The sequence below is a fragment of the Python bivittatus genome, unplaced genomic scaffold, assembly GCF_059951505.1.
Source record: "Python bivittatus isolate LINGU-HERP-01145 unplaced genomic scaffold, Pbiv_v1 ctg000980_np1212, whole genome shotgun sequence".
Lineage (NCBI taxonomy): Eukaryota > Metazoa > Chordata > Lepidosauria > Squamata > Pythonidae > Python > Python bivittatus.
The window spans coordinates 15,945,548-15,973,221 of record NW_028277125.1 but is presented as its reverse complement, the minus strand read 5'-3'; the positions used below and the strand labels follow the sequence as shown (position 1 = coordinate 15,973,221).

At 37.2% G+C, this 27,674-nt stretch overlaps 2 long non-coding RNA genes across 2 annotated transcripts; one reads left to right on the top strand and one right to left on the bottom strand.

Annotated features, from left to right (window-relative positions):
- On the bottom strand, positions 1 to 27,674 carry LOC148213545 (uncharacterized). The gene is made up of 5 exons (XR_015794358.1): positions 27,622 to 27,674; positions 11,410 to 11,586; positions 5,555 to 5,653; positions 1,370 to 1,628; positions 1 to 17 (listed from the first exon to the last, which is right to left on the bottom strand). It is a non-coding gene; the product is annotated as an uncharacterized LOC148213545 (long non-coding RNA).
- On the top strand, positions 1,791 to 7,649 carry LOC148213546 (uncharacterized). Its single transcript, XR_015794359.1, has 3 exons — positions 1,791 to 2,115; positions 2,845 to 2,974; positions 5,725 to 7,649. It is a non-coding gene; the product is annotated as an uncharacterized LOC148213546 (long non-coding RNA).

Sequence of the window (27,674 nt, the reverse complement as noted above, 5' to 3'; positions counted from 1 at the left end):
CCGCCTTCACGCAAACCCTTTTGGGAAAATAAGTAGCAGGCATAAAGTTGTATTAAATAATAGAGATTTGTGTAGGTCACCACAAACAAGTAGCATCTGTGAACATCACTCCTGGCAGAACTTAAATAAATACAAGAGTTTACCTCTACTAGTAAGAGGAAGGATTGTACAAATTACCACAGCCATTTCCAGTTAGAGAATAAAAGTGCATCAGTTTCAAGTGTAAAAAAAATCCACATATTTTGCCAAAAAAGTAAAAAATAGACAGGGGAGGGGACCCAGAATCAGGTGTCTGATGCAGAGTGAATAGCAAGCTATTTAAACAAAAGTCAATGAGTGATCATAAAGGAAATGGGGTGGGTGGAAGAGACATTCTTTGAAAGACAAGCCAAATGAAGTCATTCTATTGAGGGTGTGTTCTATCCGCTTGGTAGATATTAAAAAGGATGCTGGAGTGATTCACCCTTTTTTGCCCGGAAAAGTAAGATGTCCAAGATTCGCAAAAGAATTTGCAGAACCCAAGGCTCAGTTTCTGGACTGAGCCTAAAAGAGAGAGACAGAGGGGGAAAAAATTCATTCAAGTTGGTTGCCGGATTTTGCTTATGTATGCGCATGAATAAAGAAAATGCTTTTTATGAAAACATGCTCCATCAAACCAGTTTGACTAAGAATATTTATAGTTTTTCCTCTTTTCCAAGTTTCCAAACATTTCTGATTCTTTTCTAAGTGACAGAGATGATTTTACAGTCTGAAGAGTGAAAAGAACGCCCAGGATGGCCATGCGTGAAGTCCATAACATGCAGGATGCAGAAGCACATCTAGACATTTTAAATGCCCATGGAATATTTATGTTGGGAGGGGAATGAATGTGCCTTCTAGTGGGGAACCATCTCAGTCTAACCAGATAGGCCTAGCAATCCCTGGAGAATTTGTGGATCAAGATCAGCTCCATTCTGTTTATCTACTCTGGGGAGCAGAGGTTCTACCCAGACAATTTTTATTTTGATTTCCCAGGTTGAACGTGGGGGGCAGAATGGATGATACATTTACTTTTTAAATTGTATAGAGGAGCTTAAGAATTATCTTCCTCCTCTTCAAGTTAGACTGGTGATTTTTTTTTTTTTTTTACCCTAGCAAAGGGATTATTCCATAGGATTGTGCAAATCAGTAGTTCCAGAACACAAGGAAGTATGTTTGAAGGATCTCTTTTCAAAACATTAAAGCAGCTCATCTTGGCTGTTTTGAAACCTGCTCCCAGTTGTCCCTGTATATATATGCATGCCCAGTCATGTTATTATTTAGGGTGGGAATATTCCTCTCAAATGCACAATTTCCCCATGAATAGAGCCAATCTCTGAACATAATTTACCTTGAGTCAACTCAATAATGTTACAGATAGATTGCAGTATGACCACCAGTTGGAGAACAAGCTCTTCCTTAGATACACCAGCTTGAATTGTATCAGAAACCAAAAGAGACTTTTCCAGCTGGGTGTCAATAACTTCAGCTGCAGAGGAAATGTCTTCATCTTGAGATTTTACCAACAGTACTAATTCTTCTCTGGAGGAGGGACTAGCCACATCCTCATCTCTCAGAGGTGAAACTTTGTCTTATATTCAATCTGGTTCCTAAAATCAACCAGAGAAGGAGAGGGAACAAACAACACAGCTGCTTAAACTTTTGTGCCACCAGAAATCCCACCCCACCCCCTACCCCCCACCCCCCTCAAGGTGGCTGTGAATGCCCATGTATGTGGATACAGCCAACAGCAGCTTACAAAGCAGCCACAGAAGCCTGAAAAAAGACACAGTGGCTTAACAATTTGGGGGGAAAAAGTGTTTTGATCATGCTGATGCATGTTCTGAAGCAGCTGTTTCAGAGGATTTGCATACTTCTGATAAAATGCCTATCATATTTATATCAGCTCAGCTTATCAACCTGCCACTCCTAAATTTATATCACTGCGTTTGGTTTGGTTTTTCTGGTATAAATTAATTCTTAATTTTCTTTAGTATGGCCCCAAGGAAGACATAACTCCAGGATCAACAAATGTATGTATAAGAGTGGTTATGGCTATGATCCTACAAGTGGAACTTGGCTGGACTGGAAGCTAAGGTGAGAAAGGTATTGTTCCCCCACCCCAATTTTCCCACTCATTTGCATAGAGTGATACAATTCTTATCACCACTTGGCAGCATAATTCAAATGATCAAATATAGTTGGGGAAGAAGTCTTTGGCATTGGCTCATGGGGTTCGTAGCTCACTGGCAGAACATGTACTTTGCATACAGAAGTTCTAAATAGTGTTGGAAAAGAGCTGTTGCCAGTTCAGGATAAAGAAAATGGAGCTCAATAAACCATGGTCTGGCTCACTAGAACAGTGTTTCTCAACCTTAGCAACTTTAAGATGTGTGGACTTCAACTCCCAGAATTCCCCAGCCAGCATTAGCTGGCTGGGGAATTCTGGGAGTTGAAGTCCACACTTCTTAAAGTGGCCAAGGTTGAGAAACACTGCACTGGAAAATACTTTCTTATGTTCCTTGAACTGCTGAAAAGATTTTGCAAGAAGATATAAGCAGGCTACCCATAATTCTTCATGACAAAATAGATATGGTTCATTCCTAGCCTTTTTGCATTCCTAAATGTTTTGCCAATGGTATTTTTGGCTCTATAAATTGCATGTTTTATTTAATATAATTTGGAGGATGACCCACAGGCAGAATGGAAGTGTATTGTAAATGCAGTCCTCAGATCTTCCCATTAGGTTTTGACCTTATGGGGGAGGGATTGTCTTGGTCCTTTTCCATTTTAATTGAATAAGACTGTCTTAACTTTTCTTTCTAGAATGTACTCTTGGAAGATATCATTCCACTTGACAGGTACATTGTGTATGTTGTAATAATGGAATTGGCCACAGATTTACTGAATGTTGTCAGTGTCCTGCAGCCTATGATGGATATACTAAGTGAACATGGTAAGTTATCAACCACAGAATCCAAGATCAAAAGCCCAAAGCCCAATTTGGTATTATCAGTGCATGCAAGTGCATATCGATGTAGAGATGCCATTGAAAATTTCCTAAAGGCAAATTCTTCCACATATGATCTAGAACAGTGTTTCTCGTCCTTGGCAACTTGAAGATGTGTGGACTTCAACTTCCCCAGCCAGCTAATTCTGGGAGTTGAAGTCCATGCATCTTCTGGGAGTTGAAGTCCACACATCTTCAAGTTGCCAAGATTGAGAAACACTGATTAAGGGAAACATACCCACGTTGTGATATTATGCAGTTCCTGGGATATGTTCTATATCTTTAGCTGACATGCAAAGGTCACCACTTTGTGAGAAGAAAATCAGAGCCACAAAGTGTTGTTTGTTTTATTAAACACCTTTCAGTTATGAGGAGGAAATACACAGGAATCTTGTTTTCAGTGATATCCTTATGTTGCCAGTAAAGAACACATTTTCCCAGTGAAGGAGGGGGAAGTAGGAGTCATAAGCACCCCAGTTTCTGCAATCCTCACTCCTGGTGTAACATGATGTGGCTTTGACTATCCCATTTTTCTCATAGAAAGAGATCATGTTTATCCCTCAATCACTGCACAGTCAAAAACATGATTTAAACATGCAGAACATCTATCACAAATCAACTCCCCACAAATAGAACTTTCATTTTACATTATTTGAAGCAAAGAAAATCCTGGAGTGGATGTATGAGTGCATACTGTATGTGTTTAGATTATTGGAATGTCTATCTGATCGCTACACTAGCTTTTTGAAGTTGTTTGATCTAATTCCAACACCAGATTTTCAGTTTCATGGGTTCAAGGATAGCATTTCTATCTATAGTTAGGAGCAGCTGCGATCACAGATGGCTTAGATAAGGCTGAATACAGGTTAGACTGATTCTTCAGGCATTCCAGCTTTAACAATACTTATGGATTGTGAATGTCATGAGGATAACAGAACTATTTCACTTCTTAGCCTGCCTTTCTGGATTTTATGGTCTCTATTACCACTATACATGGAGCAACTGGGCAGTGTGTTGGCCCTCTAAGTTTCCTAGACGTTGAGTGCAAAAATAAATAAATAAATAAATAAATAAAATAAGGGATAGGAAACGAATGTCCTACTCAAAATAGACTAACAACTGAAGTAACCTTTCCCCATCTGGTGCCCTCTGGATATTTTAGGACTACAACTTCCATAATCACTAACCAGCATGACCATAGGCAATGTCAAATGGGGATTATATTGGCATCAGATTGTGCCAGAGCTAATTATGTTGAAGATTCATTATGTTCAGTACTCTGATGTTATTCCATATAGTTTCTGAAAAAAGGGAATAACATATACCATCAGTGCTACATCCATCCTTAATAAAAACCATATTGTATTTTTTTTAATTCCTATGTACACACACACTTATAGGAATTGTTCTGAAACAATTGTTTTCTTTCTGGACCATGTTTTGCCCAGGACACCATATCTAAAACATCATAAATGACTTCTGGTTTAGATAATTAACTTCAGAAAGCTGCTGGACCACTCCAGGAGCAGTTGGAACAGTAGAGATTGCCCATCACACACACACACACACATATCCACCACATGTATTTATTCTCTGTGCTTTAGAGTGCATTCAAGGGAGATCTGGGGGAAAGTGTCAACACCAGTGTATATGTCAAGTATCAGTTCACAGTGATCCAGTTACTGGAAAACATCTTTGTTCATATGGCATAACTGGGGATAGGTGTAATATTGATAAGGATTTGGAAAAAGTGATTTTGTTGTTGTTGTTGTTCTCACTATATTGTTTATAACTTCAGAGCTAAAACATTAAATGAAGATATCTGAACCAGATATGGTAGAATACACTACACAGTTCTGGATGTAAAGGCACTATTCATTTTGACCTCACAAAAGGCAAAAGGCGAAACAAAACCAACCACAAACCCACTGTTTTTCTAGCATATGGGTCTCAGAACATGACTGATGATCTGCCTATATGGTGGGGAGGAAGAGGATGGGACATCTTGCTAGGCAGCCTAAAATAGGGGTCACTGGGATTAGCTGGAGTAAAACAGTGTATGTATCTTGTGGCCACTGAGAAATCACTGTACTTGGCAGACAAACAGGATTTGCTAAGCTTTTCCTCTAGCCAAACAGCCAGGGAGTACAATAGATGTAAGTGCTAGAATCTAAGATTATCCCAAATATGAAGAAAAAAAAAATGTTTCTGACAGCCTGTTATCACCTGTTACTGTTTGAAACATCAAGGTTCGAGAAAAGAGTAAGGTCAGAGTACAAGCCAAGCCTAGATCCAAACAGTCTTAAGGAATACAGCAAAAGTTACAGAAATTAATCAGAGGATGAAGGTGCTGTTTCCAGCACTGGGCCATTTCCAAATGGCCAGCTTTTTCCCACCCACCAAAGCTCCATTCTAAACCATCTGGATTGCATTGGCTTAATTAAAATTGCTAGTTCACACAACAGTAATCAACAGTAATAGCAATACCTCAGTAGACCCAAGGATCTTCTCCTTTTGGTCTCATACCTCTGGGCCTTTCAGATCTCCAGCTGTCTATCCGCTGTCATCATCCCTTGATGCTCAGACTTGGATGGTGCTCAGGGGAGTCCTAGTCAGATTCTGGGGCTGCAAGAACCATAGTTAGTAAATTAGGTCCTCCTCATCTCACCTGTTGATTCCTGTCTCCTGGTCTTTAGCAGCCTCTAAGGATTCCCGTCTCTCGCTCATTTTCTGAAGATGAATCCTAGCAGTCATGACGCTGTGCCACTGACTAAACAGCAGGACCTGGATTTGGTTGCACACCTAGAGCATTTCAGCTGGATAGAGCCTTAACCCTACTCACGTGCTCATTATGCAAATACTGCTCTTCATATGATCCGATAGAGAACCATACTTGCATTTACAAGTATGGCTTCCTTCAGACCTCCTGGCAGAATACATAGAAGACAGAAGCAGGTAGCAGGCGGTTTCTCTACCCACCTGAGCACTCCATTCAACTTGAATGCTTGAACAGAACTAACGTAGCATTAAAATGTGGACCGGAATGGAAAAGTCTGTTCCTCAAAATCCACAACCCAGAATTCAAATGGCATGAAATGCTTTTAAAAGCAACTAGTATGGATGCAGTGCTCTAGAATGCAGAAAACTTACAAGTTAATGCTTGTGAATGGTAGAAAGAAATGGAGTGACTCTTACTTGTTTGCACAGTCCTGTACTTGAGATTTAAGTATCTAAATCTTTTAATTTCTTGTGGTTTGAATGGGGATTGCACAGTACAAATGACTAACCTTATGGGAATCTAGAGAGCTTTCACAGATGTATTTTTTGTAATATCTGCACAGACTAGTGGGTCACAAGGGGGAAGCTTAGCCCAAAACATGAGACTGAAGTTTTATCCTCTTTTCAATAAAAAGGAAGAAAGTAGGAGTCACTTTTATTTCCTTCTAAATGCCAATACATCTCTCAGAGCTTAAAAAGCTTCTATGGCACTGGTTTTATTTATATTTTTATTTTCAATTAGGCCCAGTTCCTCTGTGAAATAACCATGAGCAGCTGTGACCATGTAGCAGTTATAAAGATAAAAGACTTTATTTTAATTTGCACTCTGGTAAAGCACCCATTAAACCACTGTAATGCTAATTTAAAATAAGAAGAAGCAAGAGAATATATAGCAAATTTTACTAGGCTGGGGTTTTTTTTCCTGCTAAATTAAACTTGCAGACTCTTCAAACAGATGTCCAAAATTCACATTGTTGTGAACAGGAAAATGGGGTTATTACTTAATTAAAATCAGACCCAACGGTGTTTGCAGTGTGTATATCCCATCACATCTTAATTCAAAAGGTAAGGTGACTGAATTTGACTAAAGAATTCTCCCACATATGGCAGTGTTGATGTTTAATTGGATTTTTTTAAAAAAATAGTTATATAATAACACAGAGGATAAAAAGGCTTTTTGTGTTTATCCTAAACCAAAGAAGTTGGCTGCGAAAGCATTAAAAAAAAACCTAATTTATTTCACTTATTCTAAAATGAACTTTCTATTATTATTTGCTTGACACCTTTTTTTTTTTTTTGCATGTAAGTGTCTCTTGAACACTGTAAGCCCAACAGATATGGCCTCAAGTATTCTCAGCCAAGCCAGCGTGGCAACAAATTCCAGTGCAACATGTGTAAAGTTGCATTTGTTTCTTCAAATAGATGGAACCTACTCGTGAAGAAGGTTACGCTGAGCTGCAGCAAGCCCCTTTGAAGGGAGTTCTAAATCCACCCTGTTTTATTGCTAACCGGTAGTAGATTCATGGTAGGTAGTGAAATATGCATTCAGGGATGTGAAAAATTGTTGCCAAGACTTGAATGCGTTTGTTGAATATTCCTGGAAAGTACAAAACAATGTATTTTCACCTGGACATGACCAATTTCCATCGTTATTTCAGTGTTTGCTACAAACAGCTTCACTGTCATGGAAAATCTATCTCTTTAGGTTGCAAATAAGGATGACTTTCAGTCATATGATTTTGAAATTATAAAGCCCAAATACAGACTTAATATCTCAGTGAAAACTAGCCCAAACTGTAGTAGATGGTTGGGGAGGGGGCAATGGGTTATCTCCACTTGTAGATCATTTATCAGCATATTGAGGACGCTGCTGTTAAATGTAAGTCATTGCCACTTACTTTAGAATGTAAAGTTAAGATGGCTTTTAGATGCATTAGAAAACTTACTGAGCGTAAGTTGAGCATAAGCTATTTACCAGGGTGTTCAAACAGAAATCTGCCTGTTCAAAAGTAATATGTTATTGCAAGCAAGATTCTGGGGAGAAAAATGGATTGACTGAATGATCTTAAAACTTTGAGCCACCCTCTAGTGAAAGCTATTGGTTTTTGTGCATCTTCACAATATTACCTACCTACCTACCGATCTATTTATATAAATGATCCTTTTTCCAAGGACCAGGGCAGTTCATGATATAAAACCATTTTAAAAATCTAATATCAACTTTGGATGAAGAGCCAAATAATTTTATGTTGGTGATATTGATATCCTAAACTGCAAGTAATACTGATAGAATTTTTACTTTTCTCTTTTTATCTCCAATACTTTAAGCTTTCAAAATAAAGGAATGTTCATAATTTAATCATATAACAAAATATTACTGCATTAACATCTGCATTAAAATAATACAATGTATCAAGATTTATAACATTACAATAAATATATATATATAAAAAAAAAATCTAATATAAAAAATCTGCAAGACAAGACAGACCCCAGATTTGCTTATGCAGGATCACAATCTACTTTGAGATTTTATGTTTTATTGGATTACTGAAGTATGAGCTATATAATAAGTATTAACTGTTATGGCGTATGCCTCAAAGCCTGAGTACGTGTATTTTCCTGGGTGGCCCTCCAAAGCTTCCTTCTTATGAAGAAGAAATTTGGGAGAAAGAGAATATTTTTTCAAGATTGCCAGAACAGGAATACTTGGGCTAATATATGAACTATTTTATATGCACAGATGGTATTTAGCTTTGGAAATAAGAGCTGCTGTTCATTTCAGTTTGAACTGTACTGAAAAAAATCACACTTCATGTGAGTCTACATTCTCTATTTAGCAGCTCAGAAAACTTTTTTACCTCTTTTTCTTTTTATTTATAATTCCTTTTTGCTTCCTTTTGCTTAATCTTTGCCCAATATCCATTCCAAATGTTAGTCCTGCATTTCTAGAACCTCCAAATACACTTATTTTCTCATCTTAATCAATCATATTAGAAAGATTTGAATATGAAATGAAGGAACGCTAGCACTTGTTTGCTAAAGAAACTGACCAAGGGGAAACTATTAAGGTATCTGTTTTTAAATAGCTGCCTTGTAGCTTTATAATGACAAATTGTTTAAGCTGTGTTTAACGAAGCAACAGAAAAAAATAAAAGCTACTATTTCAACAGAAGCAGAACTTCAGCAAAAGAAAAATACGTGGGTCTTTATTGAGATACATCTAAATGCATAAGCTGACTTTCATCTACATGAAAACTGTTTATGAATATGCGTGCCTATCACATTAACTATATTGACTAGATTAATATTTTGAGATGATGGAAATATATCTTCACAAAGCTTGTTGCAAGAGAATAAAGGATTGAGATTTTAATGACTCCAAAAGGGCCCAAAATAAGAAATCCGTTTTTTAAAAAATAATGCCTACAACTTAGACTGAGACGTGTAATGCTTTAATTTATTGGATTGTACTAACGTTCTGAAATTATAGCAACATTATAGTTAATGCAGGTATCTTTTGGCAGGCTTTAATTGGGACCAGTTTATTTTCAGCTTTAGATCAACCAGTAATCTCAGTTGAAAAAAGAGCCACTTAGCATTAACTAACACTAAATAGCTAGTAATTTGTACCTAATCAATAAAGATGCAAATTAATTGTCCTCTTTCAATCTATTCTAAATGGTTCAGGAACTCATACACTATTCACAGTCCATCAAAAAAGGTGATACTCTAACAAGGCTGAGGGGTCAAATAATCTGTTTCCCAAGAGATCAAACATTTAGCAATTAGTTTAACAAGTAGAAATCACAGTAACCAAGTGGGCTAGAAACTATATGCCTTATAACAAAGTGTTTTCCATGCAAAAAGGAAGAATCATACTTTATTTGGACCTAGTTGTGAACTATCTTCCAATTTCTCCCAGACTCATCTTTCAAGCTGGCTGTTAAATAAAACAAACATTTTAAAATGAGGGAAATGATTTGGCCTCAAATTCTGATATTTATGAGAATGAATGAATGAATGAATGAATGAATGAATGAATGAATGAATGAATGAATACATATATACATACATAAATACAACCAAATGCAAGTGAGATTAGAATAGAGGTTATGCCATGGACAAAACAGATTTCAGGTCATACGAAGCACTGTTGTAAGAATGAATTAAACTGTGCACCCATTCAGCACTGAATTTTGCAACTTCCAGAAATCTGAGCAACTTCCAGCAAGACAAATTTGGCAACAAAACAGCTGGTGGTTGTGGTGCAATTTTGGCCTGTATTCAGAATTTTGGCTGATATTAAAGGTGAGAATTAGAGTGATTAACCTGTGTAGTTTATTTGTTTATTATTTATTAAATTAACTTATATAACTGCCCATCTTACCACAGGTGACTCTGGGTAGCATACAACAAAGCTAAAAACAGTAAAATACATTAAAAATATATATAAAACAAAGTTATTTAATAATAACTGTATTTTTTTAAAAGAAGTATAAAAACTAAGAAGTACTAATATTCTTTCTAATATTAAGAAAAAGATTACGAAGAGGAAAAAAGAGATTAGGGGGGGAAAAGTAGTAAAGATCAAAAGCGCAGGGGAAAAAAAAGAAAAGAAGAGAGAAAACAAAGGGGAAAAAAAAGAATTGACTTCCAATCCACTTTGCAACAGTTATAAGTAACAATATACATCAAACTCTTGCTCTAAATTTACAACATAATTTTCATTATTTCTATGAACCCATATTATTTCTAATCATCAAATCCATACAACATAATTTCATTTTTTTTTCTGTTTAGAGTGATTAACCTTTGGAAAATGTCTTGCTCCTCTTCCTGTTCAAACACCCAAAAATGGGGCAAGAATTTTCAGGTAGATCCCTTGGAGCAGCCTGTCAAAAGGACGGGAAGCTGCATTGTGGCTCTAAGTGAATTCTCTACTTCTGTGCTGTTAAAACAAAACCTTCCAATGGCTACTCCCCCTTTTTAAATGAATATGTAAAAGCCAGCATATGCTTGGCTCTGTCTAGAGCAGTGAACATAATATGCAGATCCTGTGTTGCAGATAGCCAGGCTAGAGTCCAGCCATAAATACTATTAATGCATAAATATGATATAATGTTCACATTATGTATTAAGATATTACAATCACTGCCTAGCAATTGAACCAGGTCCACTTCCTCAGGGGAGTGTTACTGTTTTCTAAGCAAATGGCCATGATTTAAACCGGCATTCCCTTCCGCATAACATCACACCACCAAAAAGCAAATCATAATTTTGCTGCAATAAGTACCAGTTTCCTCCACATGGGGGCATATTCTGACAGCACAGCTGCCACCTGTAGCGGACACTCTTAAATCACTTTTGGAGAAAACCTGAAAGTCATTGGACTTGCCTCACGAATGGGAAAAAAGATGCAAGGGTACTGCCCAAATCCTGTAACATGCCTGTCTGCTTTCATGAAATCCAGATCAACCGAGCCTGGAATCTTGAATGTCAAATTCAGAATAACCTGATAAATTAATCTGAACTCATTCAGATTTAGCAGAGTGCTAAAGCTGTTCCTGTATTACGTTTAATCTCTGGCCCATGGTGAGTACCTTGTTATTGACAGGAGAATCTCTCTTCTGGAAGAATCAATTTATTTTTTTCTTTCCCAAAGATCATAACACATCAGCTCCATTGAAATCAATGGACAAGTTGCCGTTCTCAAGAAATGATCACCTTTCCTTTGAGTTGGTCCCATGGCATTTTCTTTCTGTTCTGGGACAATGCAGCTATGAAAAGATACAGATCAATGGTGAAGCTCCTTGGTTTTTTTTAAATCTTATTCAAGTAATATTTAATTTCAATTGTTTAGTTAATCCAATAAAAGAGAATATATGTAGCTCAGAGTTGAACTGTGGAGTCCTTGGTGCTCTCTGTAATTACCCAACTAGGTAATATCAGTGCGAGTAAGTGTACGGTCTGCTCCCTGTTTATATACAGTAGCTTGCTCTGCCAGTGTTGGTGGAGCTGTGGTTTTCTCCTTGGTTGTTCCTTGTTTAGGTTATTGTTTTCTGCTTGATTGTTTGTCTGGTGTTAATCCCTGCTTATCTAGGTGCTGGAGAGGATGTGTTCTGATCTTTTTTGCTTCCTTCTTAGCTTTTTTATTGTCTCTTTTGAATGGTGTGTAAATGTGGTTTATCTCTATGTGCCTACTGATGGCTGATTTGTCTGAATGCCAAGCTTCCAGGAATTCCCTAGTGTTTTTGGACTTGGCTTGGTCTAAGATACTAATAGTTTCCCAATTGAAGCTGTGATTGAGTCTGCCCATGTGTTGTGACATTAAGGAGTTTTCACTATTTCTTCTGACTGCTAGTTGGTGTTCATGGATGCACTTTGCTAGTCTTCTGCCTGTCTGTCCTACATAGTGGCTGTTACAGTCCTTGTAGATGACTCCTGTTCTTTCCTCTTGGGCTACTGGCTCTTTTGGTTTACTTAAGATGTTTTAGAGGGCTTTAGTTGGTTTGTGTGCTATGGTGATGATGTGTGGTTGTAATAGTCTGTTGGTTGTTTCTGAGATGTTTTTGATGTATGGCAGTGTGATCCTTTTCATAGCTTGTGTGGGTTGTGCTGTAATGGGTTGAGCCCTAGCACTGATGATGTTACCTAGTCAGGTAATGAAACGTCTTCAAGCAAACAACCAATCTCAGCACCAAGGACTCCTCTGTTTAGTAAATATATTAGCTATTAGATGAAAACTCCTTGTGGCCAGTTGTTTCGTATAGTCAGATGTTTGTATAGCGTTTTAAATCAAGTAGGAATCCTGTGCACCACCGTAATGTTGGTTAGCCCACATTTATGGCTCAGCTAAATAAAGTGTGGAGTGGATTGCAGAGTTGCTATCAAAATCAGCAAGAGTCCTTCTACCCTTGGCTAATGCTTATAGCTTATACACTTAAAATAGATACCTATGTACATAAAGTATTAGGACATGAATGAACTCCACTATTGGTTCTTGAATTCAAGTAGCCACCCAGCTATACATGCACAACAGTGAACTAACGGCGGAGCAAAAGAAGTCACCTTCAGTTGGCAGCAAAATTAAAACCTGCCAGGGTTCTGCCCCTCCGGAATGTTACATTCTTAAAAGAAAAGAAAAAAAACCTTTAAAAATTACACTTAATTACTTCTAGGAAAGGAATGCAGGAAGAAGCCGTGCTGTTGATTCAAAATCCTAAGGGGAAAAAAAAAACTGGAGGTAGGAATTGGGATATTGACAACACTTCAGAAGTTACGTGCAGCTCCTTTCTATGAGAAATATGATGGTTGTCTTTTTGACTGCTATGCCAAGGCCATTCAGAAAGGATTTTCTTTTGATCAGGGTTTTAAGCACACCAAGTTCTTTGCCAACATTATGTATGGAGGTGATTCATAGGGAAGAGATCATTAAGACTATTCCCCACTTCCTGAGTAAAGATATATCTGAAATGAGAAATCAATAGGTTAGGGTTAGGGTTTTCTCTCAGTTTCTCAGACAAAGTACCAAAGTCAAAGAGCATGATCGAAGATATTAATGTGTGCATGTATACTAATGTTATGTAGTCGCAAGGACTTTTTCCTAGGTCGTTATTGTGTTTGTTGTTGCATGAGGAATATATAATGTAGAGATTATGTTTCATTAAAAGGTGCTATAAATGTTAACAGACTTGTTTATATTCTGTTTTATACAGCTTCAGAATGACTTTTTTTCCTAATATAGTTTCATCTTAGTACCAGCTATGAAAACAGTAAGATATTACAAATGTGCCTGGATGTTGCTTGCCTGAGTAGTTTTGAAAGTCTCTTGCAATCCCTAAGTAATATTATGTCTTCTTTAAAAATATATACCAGAATATTGGAATTTTATATTCTGAGAATGCAATTATAAGGAGGAGGAAAAGCATCCTCAATGTAAACAATGATTTTAAAAAATCACACATTGTATTACATTTAAAATTGTTATAGGCTATTTGTTTCGATTGTTTTCATTATGATGATGTTGTCGCTATTATTAGTTTAACAAAAATAAATATTTTTTGTTAATCCAAAATAATAGCGACAACATCATCATATATTTTGTTATGACACACATTTTTTTGTGTCTAAGGGGAAAAGAAACTAAAAAAAAAACAATTCTATTTAGCTGCGGCCGGGATTCCTGCTTCATTTAAAAGAATCAGCCATTTGTTTTCATTATTGCTCACAGTTTTATAGTTCCTTGTTCTTTCTTATAATATTGACACTTCTGAATGTTAATGCTAGAAAAGAACAAGTAAAACCATCACAAATGTTAAACAACCGAATATGTAAAAACACTTTCATTCTATTTTTCAGAATTAAGTTATCTAAAGCAACTGGAACTTTTATATTACATTTCTGGAAGGTAGCATGGCCAACAGTTTTAGAAATTACATCTGAGTACTGTAATTTACAGTAGGGTTAGTTATTGTTAGCATTCATTAATCTAAATGTAGAATTAAATTTTTAAAAAGGCAGATGCCTTATTTTAGATTTAAAAGTGATAAAAATTAATATTCATTCATCATTGTAACTAAGATGCAACCTTATTTCATATAAATATAAAGCTGTTCCCCTTGACACTTGAAAAAATATCTCAGCATGATGAGGATGCATGTTTGAGTTAATTGAAAGGCAACTCATTAACTTTATTAGAATTTATAGTTGTGGGGGATCCTGGGCAAGGTGTCTTCAGGACTACTTCTTCTTCTCCCCTGGAAGTTCTGACCAGTCTGTCTGTTTGTCTGTCCCTCTGGACCAAATCCACATCTGTCCTTTATCTTGCTCTTGGTTCCATTTTTGGACAGGGCAGATGAACAGGCAATAATAGCAAAAAGGAGGCATATCAGCCTTGGAGGGCCCAGCAATAAACCCCACTCTTACTGGTGCAAGTAAGGTATGGGCTTTTGGGCCAAAGTCCAGGGTGATACAGGAGGCTCAGATGACCACCCAGGGAGTAGGAAGTAACAGCAGTATGAGGCCCAAGGGGGTCTAAGGCTGATACACATTTTTATTGGTTTTATCTTAAATTGTATTATTTTCTGTAAATGTTCGGTTCTTGGTTCTCTCTGAGCTTGGCTGTTTTCTTACAGACATTTCACTACCTGACTAGGTAACATCAAAAATAAGCTGATGATGTTACTTAGCCTAGCAATGAAACATCTGCAAGAAAACAACCAAGAGAGCACCAAGAACCCAACAAAAGAGAAAGTGTTACTCTCAAGTAACACATAGTTGTATTAAAGAAAAAAAGTGGGACAAGACCGTTAAATCCAGGATCCAATATTATCCAGCTGTGGGCAAGCTTGGAGCCTTGAGAGGCGCCCATTTCTAGCCCCTGCCCTTCCCATGCTGGCTGTAAGGACAGCTTATACATTTAAAATAGATACCTATGTACATAAAGTATTAGGACATGAATGAACTCCACTATTGATTCTTGAATTCAAGTAGCCACCCAGCTATATGTGCACAACAGTGAACTAACAACAGAGCAAAAGAAGTCACCTTCAATTGGCAGCAAAATTAAAACTTGCCAGGGTTCTGCCCCTCTGGAATGTTATATTCTTAAAAGAAAAAAAAAACTTAAAAAATTAAGATAAAATGAGAACTGGCATGCCACTAAGAAAAGTGAAGCTTTTGGACTCTAAACAGGCTCCACAAACTTTCTAAGAAAAGTAGAGATGATGAACAGCAACTTCCCTGTGCTTTGAATATTTGCCTACCTCCCTAGATAAGCAAGGATAGTAGGAGGTATGCAGCAGCTGGTAAATCAATGACATTGGTTATGTTCCCCCCTTGGTAACCATTTCATACATAGGTGAGTCTCCACTCCAGCAACTGTTTGCAAGAGCACCCACAGCAAGTTCTTGAAACTTCAAATGCCTTGAAAGCTGAGAAAGATCAGGGGAAGCTCCTGTCGGGGTTCCTTTTCAAGGCTTCTGCAGAAAGATGGCCACCCTTAAAAAGGAGCCAAGCAAAGAGAGTGGGGAGAAGTTCTTGAAGCTACTGGAGGGAGCAGATCTGAACAAAGGAAAAGACGAGTGCAACCCTCCCTTCTGCTCAGTGGCCCAGTGGCCCTTGAAAACATTCAAAAGGCACACAGAGACATCGAACTGGAGACCTAAAAGTATTGGCACTTGTGTTTTCTTTTGTTTTACTTTTTGTGTTTGTGCTCTTAAGTCACTCTTAACTCCTTGTGTCCTCCTGGACAAGTCCCTGCAGTTTTCTAGGCAAGTTTTTCTGGAAGTGGTTTGCCCTTGCCTTCTTCTCCCTAGGTGTGTGTGAGAGAGAGTGACTGGTCCAAAGTCCCCAAGCTGGCTTTGTGCCCAAGGCAGGACTAGAACTCCCAGTCTCCCAGTCTCTGAGCTGGTGCCTTTAGCCACTACACCATGCTGGCTCTCTTTAAGATTATAGATCTCTCTTTATATGTTAACATGTGGGAAAAGAGCAGCATGTTTTAGGTTAGACTTCATAATTACAGTGTCAACCTCCTGGGAAAACAATCAGAATTTTAAATATACTCTGCTCCTCCCTGCCAGAATTTTTATTCCATTTTTATCTTTTTAATATTAAAGAACTAGAGCTATTAAACTTTGCCCAGCTTTCGTGCCAAGGATATTATTTTGATTGGCTACAGGTCTATGTTTGCCTAAGTAATAACCAACATAAGATTGGATGTTGCCAGCAGGACAAACATGTAATTTATACCTTCTTACTCCTTCCCTTAAGAGCCAAAGAGACTTTTCAGAAGCTTCAATGTGAAAAGGTTCCCAGTTTATCCCCATGAGGGTGGTGGAAGAGAATCACAGGTAAATTGCACAGGTACATTTCTATGTCCCATTGAGATGACTACGAGAACAGCCTAAAAGTAGTGCAAACAAGTAGCATGTTGAAGCACCTTGGTAAAATTCACCTGATAGGTGTCAAAAAAGGATGGGAGAAAGTCCTTAGTCTGCTGATCTAAACTTGCATCCTTTGGCCAATGCATTATCCTTCAAAATTCACACTGCTCCAACTTATAGTAAATGATTTCTCCCAACAAAAGAAGCATAGGTGAGGAGAAAGATGTACTAAGTTGAGGGGAGGGGAGGGGAGGGGAGGGGAGTTCTGAATGTGGGAGAAACAAAAATGGCTGGTTGGGGATGGTGGAAGGTTATCAAGTTTCAGGAAGCCCTTTAGTTCTAAAAGGCTAGGTTTGAGTCTCTATGTATTTAACCATATTTGTGGTGTTGAATTAAAATTCTCTAACTCTCTCTTTTTCTTTCTTTGTTAGACTCCTCATCTAACAACGGTATGGCAGGCAGGGCCAATATAAATTTTTCCATGCTTGGAATAGTTGCATGTACTGAATTTGGCTTATAATGAAGAACTGTCTTCAGTTTGTTTTTTTGAGGAGTTACCAAAGTCTTCATGAATGAAATAGAAAGAACTTGAGATTTTAAAAAGATGATGTAGGAGAAAACAAAACTGATAGGCAGAGATTGAGCCATGAAATACACTTAACACTATTTTACATTACTGTAGAATGCAAGTACAGTCATTATCTTCTCATTCAAATATAATTTGAATATAGCATATCTTACATGCTATTTTAACTCTAGCTAAATGCAGAATCAGTAGCTTGAAAATCCCTAATATGTTTTGCTTACCTTTCTTAGCCAGTGAGGTGCATTTGAAACTTTGCACATATTGCATTCTTGAATTCTGAAATCTTTTTAGAATTGTAAGATAAATTTTGATTTTATCAAGTGTTCTGCTTTTATTACACGCTTTGAGGAAACTATTGCTGTTGTAGAAAACTACAATTTCTACAATAGGAGGAGGAGGAAGGGGGAAGAAGAGGAAGAAGAAGAGGAAGAAGAGGAAGAAGAAGAAGAAGAAGAAGAAGAAGAAGAAGAAGAAGAAGAAGAAGAAGAAGAAGAAGAAGAAGAAGAAGAAGAAGAAGAAGAAGAAGAAGAAATTTCTGTAATTTCCCTTGCTTCTTGTTTACTGTTTTTCTTGGTTGTATAATTTGCTGCCTAGTTGACAATATCTATGTTGTCAATCATCTACATAACATCCAATCATTAAGTCCTGATAATTACTGACATAATCCAGTGTCTAAGAGGTAGCACTACACATTGATCCGATGGGGATCCAATTAATTGAATCCTCCCCCATACAAGCATTCTCTCTACATGCAATACTAGATATCAGGGACTAGGGCCTTAGTCTAAATGTCTCCATTTTCTGGGGGAATGATTTTTTTACTGTTTCCATTCATTTTGCCCAGTCTCTCTGTTATTTATTTATTTATTCATACAATTCCTGTGGAACAATTAAGAATTTTTTAAGCCTCTTTAAAAAATAGGAGATTGGGGACATTTTTTATCGCAAGTGACAGGGTATTCCAAAAGTCAGAGGACACTACCAAGGAGGTGCATCATTGACTACCTTCTGTTCTCACAGGGTGGGGACCCTTAGTAGACTTTTCCTCAGCAATCACATAGAACAAACCAAACCTGGGTGGAAAAGATGGTCCTGTAGGTATTTGGTGGCAAGCCATGTAGGGTTTTAAAAATAATAAACAGCACTTTGAATCAGACTCAGAAGCAACTGGTAACCAGTGCAGGGACAGCAGGATAGGTGTAACATCGCTGAATATACTACCTGCTTTTTGACCAGTTGAAGCTTCCAGGTTGTCTTCAAGAGCAGCCCCATGGAGAGTGCATTACAATATCCTATACATTAAATGACAGAGGTATCATTTGTTGTCAGAGTATCAAGCCTGCATTTTGAGCATCAGCCAGAGTTGGACAAAGGGTCCCCTGGCCTTGGCATCCACCTGCTGCTCTAGCAGGAGCTGTGAGTCTAGGAGTATTTGCTTCTTTATGGAGAGTGCTACCCCATCCAGAAACAATCATCAATGAACAGCAACTCATCTTGCCAGGATTTAATCTGAGCTTGTGTAGATCCATCCAGACTGTTAACACCTCCAGGCACTGGCCCAGCTTTTCCACAGGATCCCTGGATCACTCTGGGGTGGTTATGTACAGCTAGGTATCATCAATATATGATCCCCCCAAATCAATGGATTATCTCTCCCACTGGCTTCATATAGATGTTACACAAGATGGACAAGAGGACTGAGCCATGTGGAACCTCACACTAGGGTCACCACGGGCAGAGTCACTTCTTCTCCGGCACATTGACTGCACTGCCTGCTTAGTAAGGAGTAGAATCATTGCAGTGCAATGTCTCCAAACCCCAATTCCTGCAGGAGATCCAGATGGACCCCATAGTTGATGGTACTGACGGCTGCCAAGAGGTCAGGTAGGATCAAGAGGGGCATATTCCTTCCATTCAGGTTGTGGCAAAGGTAATCCAACAGGCAACCCATACCATTTCTCTCCCAAATCCAGGCCTCTTCAAGAAGATGATCTTAGGCCATACAAAATATCCACCAATCATATTGTGTATTTCTAATACCTACATATTTATCTATAAAAATAGGTACATGTTTTTATTATACATGTTAATGGATCTTCAGTATGAATGTGCATGTGCCAGTTTTCTGTGCTTTTGTTACGGTTTTTATAGTTTTTATGTTTTTATTGTTGTTCTGTGACCTGCCAGAGTTATGGCACATAACATGGTACATAAGTCTGGTAAATAAATAAATTAAATGTTTGTTTAGCAATCATTCAGGACTGAAAAAAAGCATCTGTGTATAAACATTATTAGTTCTATCTATAGCCTTCATCCAGCACACACTATTATGTTATGTACATCTTAACTCCTCGTTCACCATAAACAAAATGGTTGGCTATACTGTATATGCATTGTGCTAAACCATGATATTTGTTTTTGGCTTAGCATGTTGTGTTAACCCAGCCATTGTGGATTTATTTTACAAATCAGGGGAAGATACTGTAGACTACTTCTCAAGATCATTTGTAAAGCAAATGATCCAGCCAAAAGCTAGGCATTCTCAGATCTCTCATTTATATCCATAGGAGTTAAAAGTACTGAAAGTTCAAAGTACTTGGATGAATAGTTCTTCAGAACTGTATTAATGCATAGAAAGTAGTTGGAGTTAATCTTAGATTGACTCTGGGCACTTTTTCTCAGTCCAGCCTATCTCACGGGGTTGTGGTGGTGAAAAACAGAAGGAGGGTATGCAATATATACACTTTGAGTTTCTGAAGGAAAAGCAAGATAAAAATCAATAAACTAACAACCAATCCCTGACAAACAGCCATCCCATTTCTGTTTAAATAGTTCCAGTATTTAACAGTAAAGAACAATCTATAACCCCTCAAAGTCTATTCCATTGCAGAACAGCAGTTACCATTGGGATATATTTCCTGATGTTTATCTGTAATCTATTTCCTTGTAATTTAAACTCATTTTTCTTACCTTGCCTTCTACGTGACACCCTTTCAGGTACTTGAAGACAGCTTTCATGTCTACCCATAGTTTATCCAGGCTAAACGTACCCCGTGCCTTCAAATATTCCCCATATGTTTTTTCCTTCCAGACTGCTGATCATTTTGGTGTATTTCACATGCTCCAAATTGTCTATGTATTTGCCAGAATTAGATTTTAGGTGTGCTGGAATCAGTGCAGAATAGAAAGAAGTAATAATTTCTCTTGATCTTGACACTATGCATCTGTTGATGCAGCCTAAGGCTAGGTGTGTGAGTTGTTTTGTGTGGGTTTTTTGGAACTACATCACACTGTTGGCTCATATTCAGCTGATGATCCACAAAGCCATCCAGATACTTCAGTAGCAATCAAAATGCATTAAAATGTCTTCTCTAACAAACTCATGTTTTTATCATAATTTTAAGGAAACTCCAGCTTTTGGCAGGACTGTAGAAAAAGTACATCAGTATCCAGTCGTCATGATGAGAGACATCTCATCATCCATGAGGATACTATGCCAGAATCAACACCAGCATTAACCTCTCATTTGTGCAAACACTAAATTTCTTTTATGCCTGCACCCCAAAATAAGGCTGGCCAAGAAAATGGTGAGCAATTTAGAAAACATTGTGTTCAGTGCTCGTCAAGTTTTTGCCACCAATTTACTTAGTCTTCCTTCTGCTTCCTGTTACTAATAAAAATGGACAACATAGCTTGATTGCAAGATGTTTTATGTATAAGCAAAGGGTTTGCCAGCAACCAGTAATATACAGTATGTGTCTCTATTATTTGGCTAGCACAGTATTTAACTGCATTTGTATTCCCGCTGAAGATTTACCTCTTAGAAATCCAGGAATACTGGTAGAGTCTCCCTTCTAAAATGATTTTTTAAAGAGATTCTAAAATGATTAAATGAGATGAGCTTTCCCTACATTTGGTACTCCAAAATTTCAAAGGCATTTGTAATTTTATTTCTGGCTTAGCATGCTGTGTTAATCCAGCCATTGTGGCTTATCATCAAGGAGCAATACCAGGCGAGCAAGAGAGGGGGGGGGGGAAAGCAAGAGAGAAGAGTCTCTTGACATGCTCACAGTGAAATCAACAGTAGCTTGGGCAGCCATCTTGCAGTTAGAAGAAAAAGGCAGAGCAATACTTTATTGATTGTGTAATGTTTGGTGATTGGAATAACTAGTTGACAAACACAGTCATCAGTATCTGTTCATCATCTGGTTGGGATAAGATTATTAAGAGTCACCTTCATGCTTTGGAAGCATTGAATAGAGATATACAGTGAGATGAGAGAATTGCTGGAGTGAAGATTAAAAGAGAAACTTACAAATTACAGGCATTTGCTGACAACCTGGTGATAATCTTGGAAGATCCTCTGGAAGGAATAGAAATATTAATGGAAAAACTAAAGGACTTTGGGGTTTTAGCTGGCTTTAAAATGAACAAACAAAAGACAGAGATGTTAACATAGGATATGAACACTGAAAAACAAAAGGAATTGATGGAAAAAACTGGTTTTAGGATTGAGAAAAAAGTGAAATATTTGGGTATCACTATGACTAATATGAATTGTATGTTATACCAGAATAATTATGTTAAGATGTGGAATTAAATCAAGAAGGACATGTTAAGATGGGAGAAATTACAATTGTCATTGTTGGGAAGAATTTCTGTGATAAAAATGAATGTATTGCCTAGAATGATGTTTTTTTTTTTTCAAACAGTAGCTATTCTGACAACTGATGTACCATTTAAGCAATGGCAGAAAACTCTATAAGTTTGTATGGCAAGGGAAAAAACTAAGGGTTAAGTATAAAATGCTTCAAGATGTAAAGGAATGAGAAGGATTGGGAATGCCTGATTTGAAACTGTATTTTGCAGCCTGCTGCTTAATCTGGATGAAAGAGTGGTTTCTGCTGAGAAATAAGAGGATCTTAGAAATGTGTATGTATGTATGTGTATATGTATGTGTATATGTATGTGTGTATGTGTGTGTGTGTGTGTGTATATATGTGTATATATGTATATATATATATATATATATATGCACAGTATATACATATACATATACATTCAACATATAAAATTGCTACTGAAACTTTTAAACAAGAAGATAAAAACTAATCCAAACTAATTTAAGGAAGAAAAAATAAAAAGAAAGAAATCAAAGAAAAAGAAAAAAGTGCAAGAAAAGGAAAAAAAAATTGAAGAACAATAGAAAAGAAAAATGGTATAAAGACGTGGGTTCTGATGTTCTTCACAGCAGTTTTAAGTACAAATATATTTTAACCTCTCTCTCTAAAGTTATATCATATTACTCTCCTTTCTATAATCTATCCTGTCTAATCATCAAAGCCATAAATCACAAGTTCATTTTTTTCATTTTTACGCAAAAAGTCCACAAGAGGCAAGAGGGTCAGAATTAGAAGGGCATGATATGAGGTTCGGATGGCATGGTTTTCTATGGCATGATAATGTTAACGTAGATTTTAAGAATCATTATATTAGAAGTGACATATTGAGAATGTGGAACAGATATAAACCCAGACTGTGCCTCAAAATGCCTTTATGAGAAAATAAGAAGCGTTTTATAGGGAAAAAAACAGTAGATAAATAAAAACGGTTAACTTATTTAGAGTTATCACAACAGGAACATGGAGACTATAAGGTGAAATCAAGAGAGCAACTGGTTGCAGAGGGATTTAGTTTTCAATGGCTTTCATAGGCACAGTTAAGAGAAATATTTAAGATAGATAATAGGACATTTGGAACAGAGCAGCAGAATTTGAAGTTGAACTATGTACAAATGATGAACATGTAATTGTTAAAATGTATAAACTTTTATTGAAATTTGAAACAGAAGAACAAATAAAAGACTGTATGATAAAATGGGCTAAGACCTTTGGACATACCACATGGATGGAACAGTGGGAAAATATGTGGTTAAAAGGATTGAAATTTACATTATGTTATAACTTAAAAGAGAATTTTTATAAAATGATGTACTGTTGTAAAGGACTCCAGAAAAATTGTCTAGAATGTATAAAGGTACTTCAAATTTATGTTGGAAATGTGGACAACATGAACAGTCATTTTAACATGCCTGGTGGACATGAAAAGCCAGAAATGTTTGGGTTCAAATACATATAATGATACAAAGAATGATAAATATCAACATTCAACTGAAACCAGAACTTTTCTTATTAGGATTAATGGACAGTCAATTAGAAAAAGAGCCATGGAAGATTATTTTTATGTATGATTACTGCTGCAAGACTATTAAATGCACAAAAATGGAAAGACTCTGAAATACCCACATTGGAAGATTGGTTGGTAAAGATGACAGAACTAGCAGAGATGGCAAAATTAACTTGTTTGATTAGAGAAAGATCAATAACTACATTTATTAGTGACTGGTAACCCCTTATGGGCTTTTTGCTGAAAAAAAAGAAGAATGAACTTGTGTTTTATGAGTTTGAAGATTAGAAAGGGTAGATTATGGAAGGAAAGAAATTATGATGCAACCTTAGAGAGAGTGGGTAAAATATAAATATATCTATAACTGCTGTCAAGAAGTTCAGAAGTTACTTCTTTAGAATCTTTATTTTATTTTTTCTCTTTTCTTTCTTTTTTTCTATATTTCTTTTTCACTTCCTTGTTACTTTTCTTCATTCTTCTATAATTCAAAATTTGTACTGTTTTAAATTCCACTGAAAAACTTCTTCAATAAAAATTTTTTTTTTAAAAAAAGATTCATCTCCACAAGTGGCTATTTTATGAAGCCAAGTACTGCGACAAGATTTGTCTGCAAAGTAGAATTTATACGCTGCAACTTTGAGTTATCTCATGCCAGGATCAAGGAATATACACATCAGAATTACTAAATAGGCATTTTCCATTGAAGGTACCTAAAAGGATGTTAATGGTTGGGTTACTCCCTGATCCTGCTGCCAAGGCTAGAAAAATCACGCATTCAGGATTTTTGTTTTGCTTTGTTATGTTTTGCAGAGAGGTTGAGAGACAACACTTAAACCTAGTTGAAAGCCCATCAAGAAATTTCTGCCAGGACCACCTGTTAACAATCAGGAACTTACAAATAATTTGTGACTATTTTCCATTTATATTATTGCCGTGTTGGCCCTCCTTTTTCCTCTACAAAAAGATGGAAATTTTGATCAACCTAAAGCTTATTATGAGACTGAAAACAATGAAACTCTTACAATTGCATCCTGAGACTCTCGTCAGTTTCTGCAGCATTGCTTGGAACAGTACCTAACCAACCCAAGATGTCTTCCAGAGTGATTGCCCAAACTGGAGATATATGCAAACACACCATATGACTTGACCATTCATGTGGCACACTGCCTGTTATTATTAAACTGTAATACTAGAAGGCAGCCTTCTTCATATGGGAGCAATTCTCATAAATGGCCTATTTGCACAATACATATTTAGTTGTACCTGGAGGCAAGAATGTCTAAGTCTTCATCCGTATCCATTATACCAGTGGGCAGGAAACAAGAAAGTCTGCTCAGTTCTGGAGTAGCTGCCAAGGGTTATCATTGCCACAGAAGCAATCGCAGCTCAAAATAGTGTGACAAAGCATAAACGCATAACAGTACTTCTACTGGTGTTCCTACCTGAACCTAACCATGGTTTGCAATATGGAGACAATCTGGACCCAATGTACACCCACCAACTTACTCTATATCATTATCTGTTTAGGGTTTATTTGTTCTCAGAATCTATGTATTGTAGACCGGTGCCAAAAATAAAACGGGGAGGGAAAATGCCTAAACATCTTTCTGGAAAGTGTTACAAGGAGTGTTCCGAGCTCAAAATGGCTCCATTTGAACTTAAAGCAGGTGTTACCATGTTCCATGTTTAAAACGGATCCACAGCAAGCATGGAAAATTTCTCGAATGGTGAGATCAGTTTTAGAACAGTTCTAGTGAAATTGGCATAGTCTGATTCAAACTTGAGACAATTGTTTTGAGTTTGAAACATTTAAAATGTCCAGTGTGCATCCACTGTAAAAAAATCCCAACAGCATGTTAGGGATAATAAAAAACAGTATAGAAAATAGAGATGCCAATATCATAATGTCCTTATATAAATCAATGATGTAATCACATCTGGAATATTGTGCACAGTTCTGGTTGCTGCACCTCAAAAAAGGATGTAGTGGAGCTAGAGAAGGTTCAGAGGCGGGCAACTGAGGGGCTGGAACAGCTTCTCTATGAGGAAAAGTTGAAAATTTGGGGGAATTTTTAGTTTAGAAAGGAGGCAAATGAGAGGGGACATGACTGAAGTGTACAATATTATGCACAGCCAATGTTGCTGTGTAAATCTCTGAAGTGCCTCACTTCAATAAAGCTGCTTCACAAAGCAAAGTGAAGTGAAGTTACTGTTCCATACAGACCTAATATTTGACAGATAGCATGCACTGGTTTTGAAGGCTGATCATTATGAGACTTCATATTTGAAGCTTGCCAAAATTGCAAGGAAGCAAAGCCAGAAAAAAATTAATGTCCTATTGTGGAGTTAAAAGATATAAATAAGAAAATTGCTTGTAATTTTCTCATAATGCAAATGGCAATCCTGAGCGTATTTGATTAATCTATTTTTAAATATTCATTTCAGTCTTTTGGTAACGCATTTCACTTCTGATGCCACAAGCATTTTGTGAGGAAATGCTATTTTCCAATCTATACATCTGGGACTGTTGGATTCTTCACACTGCTTAGAACAGAGGAAGATGCTTTTATCCTAAAGCAGACCATTAGTTTATCTAGCCCAATATTATCAGTATAAAAGCTTTATTGAATTCAGAAAATGGGTTTTATATGTTTCACATATGATACACGTAAAAAACAGGAAAAGCTTTGATTGCACGGCCCCATCTTTTTTTTTAACCACACCCTCAAGACACCCCTGATTACACTGACAATATATCATAAATACAAAAGTCTATTTCTGTGTCAATTTCCCATGTGCCCACTTTGGGACAAAGTATTTAAATGTTTTTTTATCTCAGGCACACATTTTTAATATATGCACTTATCTTAAAAATGCACAAGAGGCACTTTTATTTTCATTCTGAGCCAAGAATTTTATCACAAAATCTGAACACATGTGAAACCCACAGGAGAGTGACATCAGTCTGTGAAACCCACTGTTGGTTTTGGTTTGCTTTTGAATGAACACTTCAAGCCTTCCCTCCTCATTTATTATTTCAAAAATTAAAAATAAATTCTAGACTGTCCCATCCCAAGATTCTGGATCGTGTACAGCAATATAAAGCAGCATAGCAGAGATATCCCAGTTGTCTCAGTTAAACAGTCAAAATGCAACTACAGAAATGCACAATGCCCCCCACCCCAGCCCATGTAGCTACCACTCTCCTGTCTAAAAAGAAAGACTTGCAGCATATTCTTGAATGGCAGAAAAAAAGAGAGAAGCGAATCTTTGGAGCACTATATTGGGTAATTGTGAAGAACGTAGACCTGGCCTTGGAAATGGGGAAGGAATGAGAAAGCTATTAAGGGGAGACTTCCACAAAAAGTTTACTCAGTCCACAGAAAACAGAAAGCATGAGAAAGAAAAACTCATAATAATCCTGCCTTGATTTTGTTTGGTATACGATGGGGCAGAGAGAAACAGAAAGATTCGGTTATTTTACCCTGCAGCAATGAAGGACAGCCATTGGGATCCCTGCTCTCCTGTTTCTTGATCTTGCCTACCTCAAAGGGCTGACCATTATGTGGGGTCTACCATTAAGAAGGTCTGCTTTCTAACCCACACTCTTCTTGCTACATCAACATTCATTCTGTTATTTCCTACCGCACACACACCAAACCAAAGGGGGAATAAATTGTGTTCAAAAACCCAGCTTACCTCTTTAGGGGCACCGTTCATCACCCTGTCCCTGCAACTCTTGCTTTTAAAGTAAATCAGTAAAAGTATAGTCCTGCTTGCAAACTTGGCCCACCCTTATTTTTAAAGAAGGGTCAGTCCGATCATTTGAAAGCACTGCTTTCATCTGTTCCCAGCCTGCTACTCCACCCCAGCTTCACCAGCTCTTAAAAAGGACCCTATTGAAGAGCAGGGTTTTTAATGTATTCCCAGCCTTGGTCTATCCACCTGGCCCATTGAATAAAGCACTGGCAATTTGAGTTGAATTTCTTCAACTGGGAGCATAGGATGAAAGCTACCTGAACATTATCTGGCTATTTTGCCTTTTTTGTTCTGATCTTTGTTCTTTGTTCTCCATTTAGCCATAAACTTGCATGCCTTCTAACTTCCTGTCTAAAGTTATACTTAATAAAAATTGGCCATGCCTGAGAGTCACTTACCAGCTGCTCACCTCAGTCCTGAGGTTTTCCTCCATGCTCCTGTTGGAGATGAG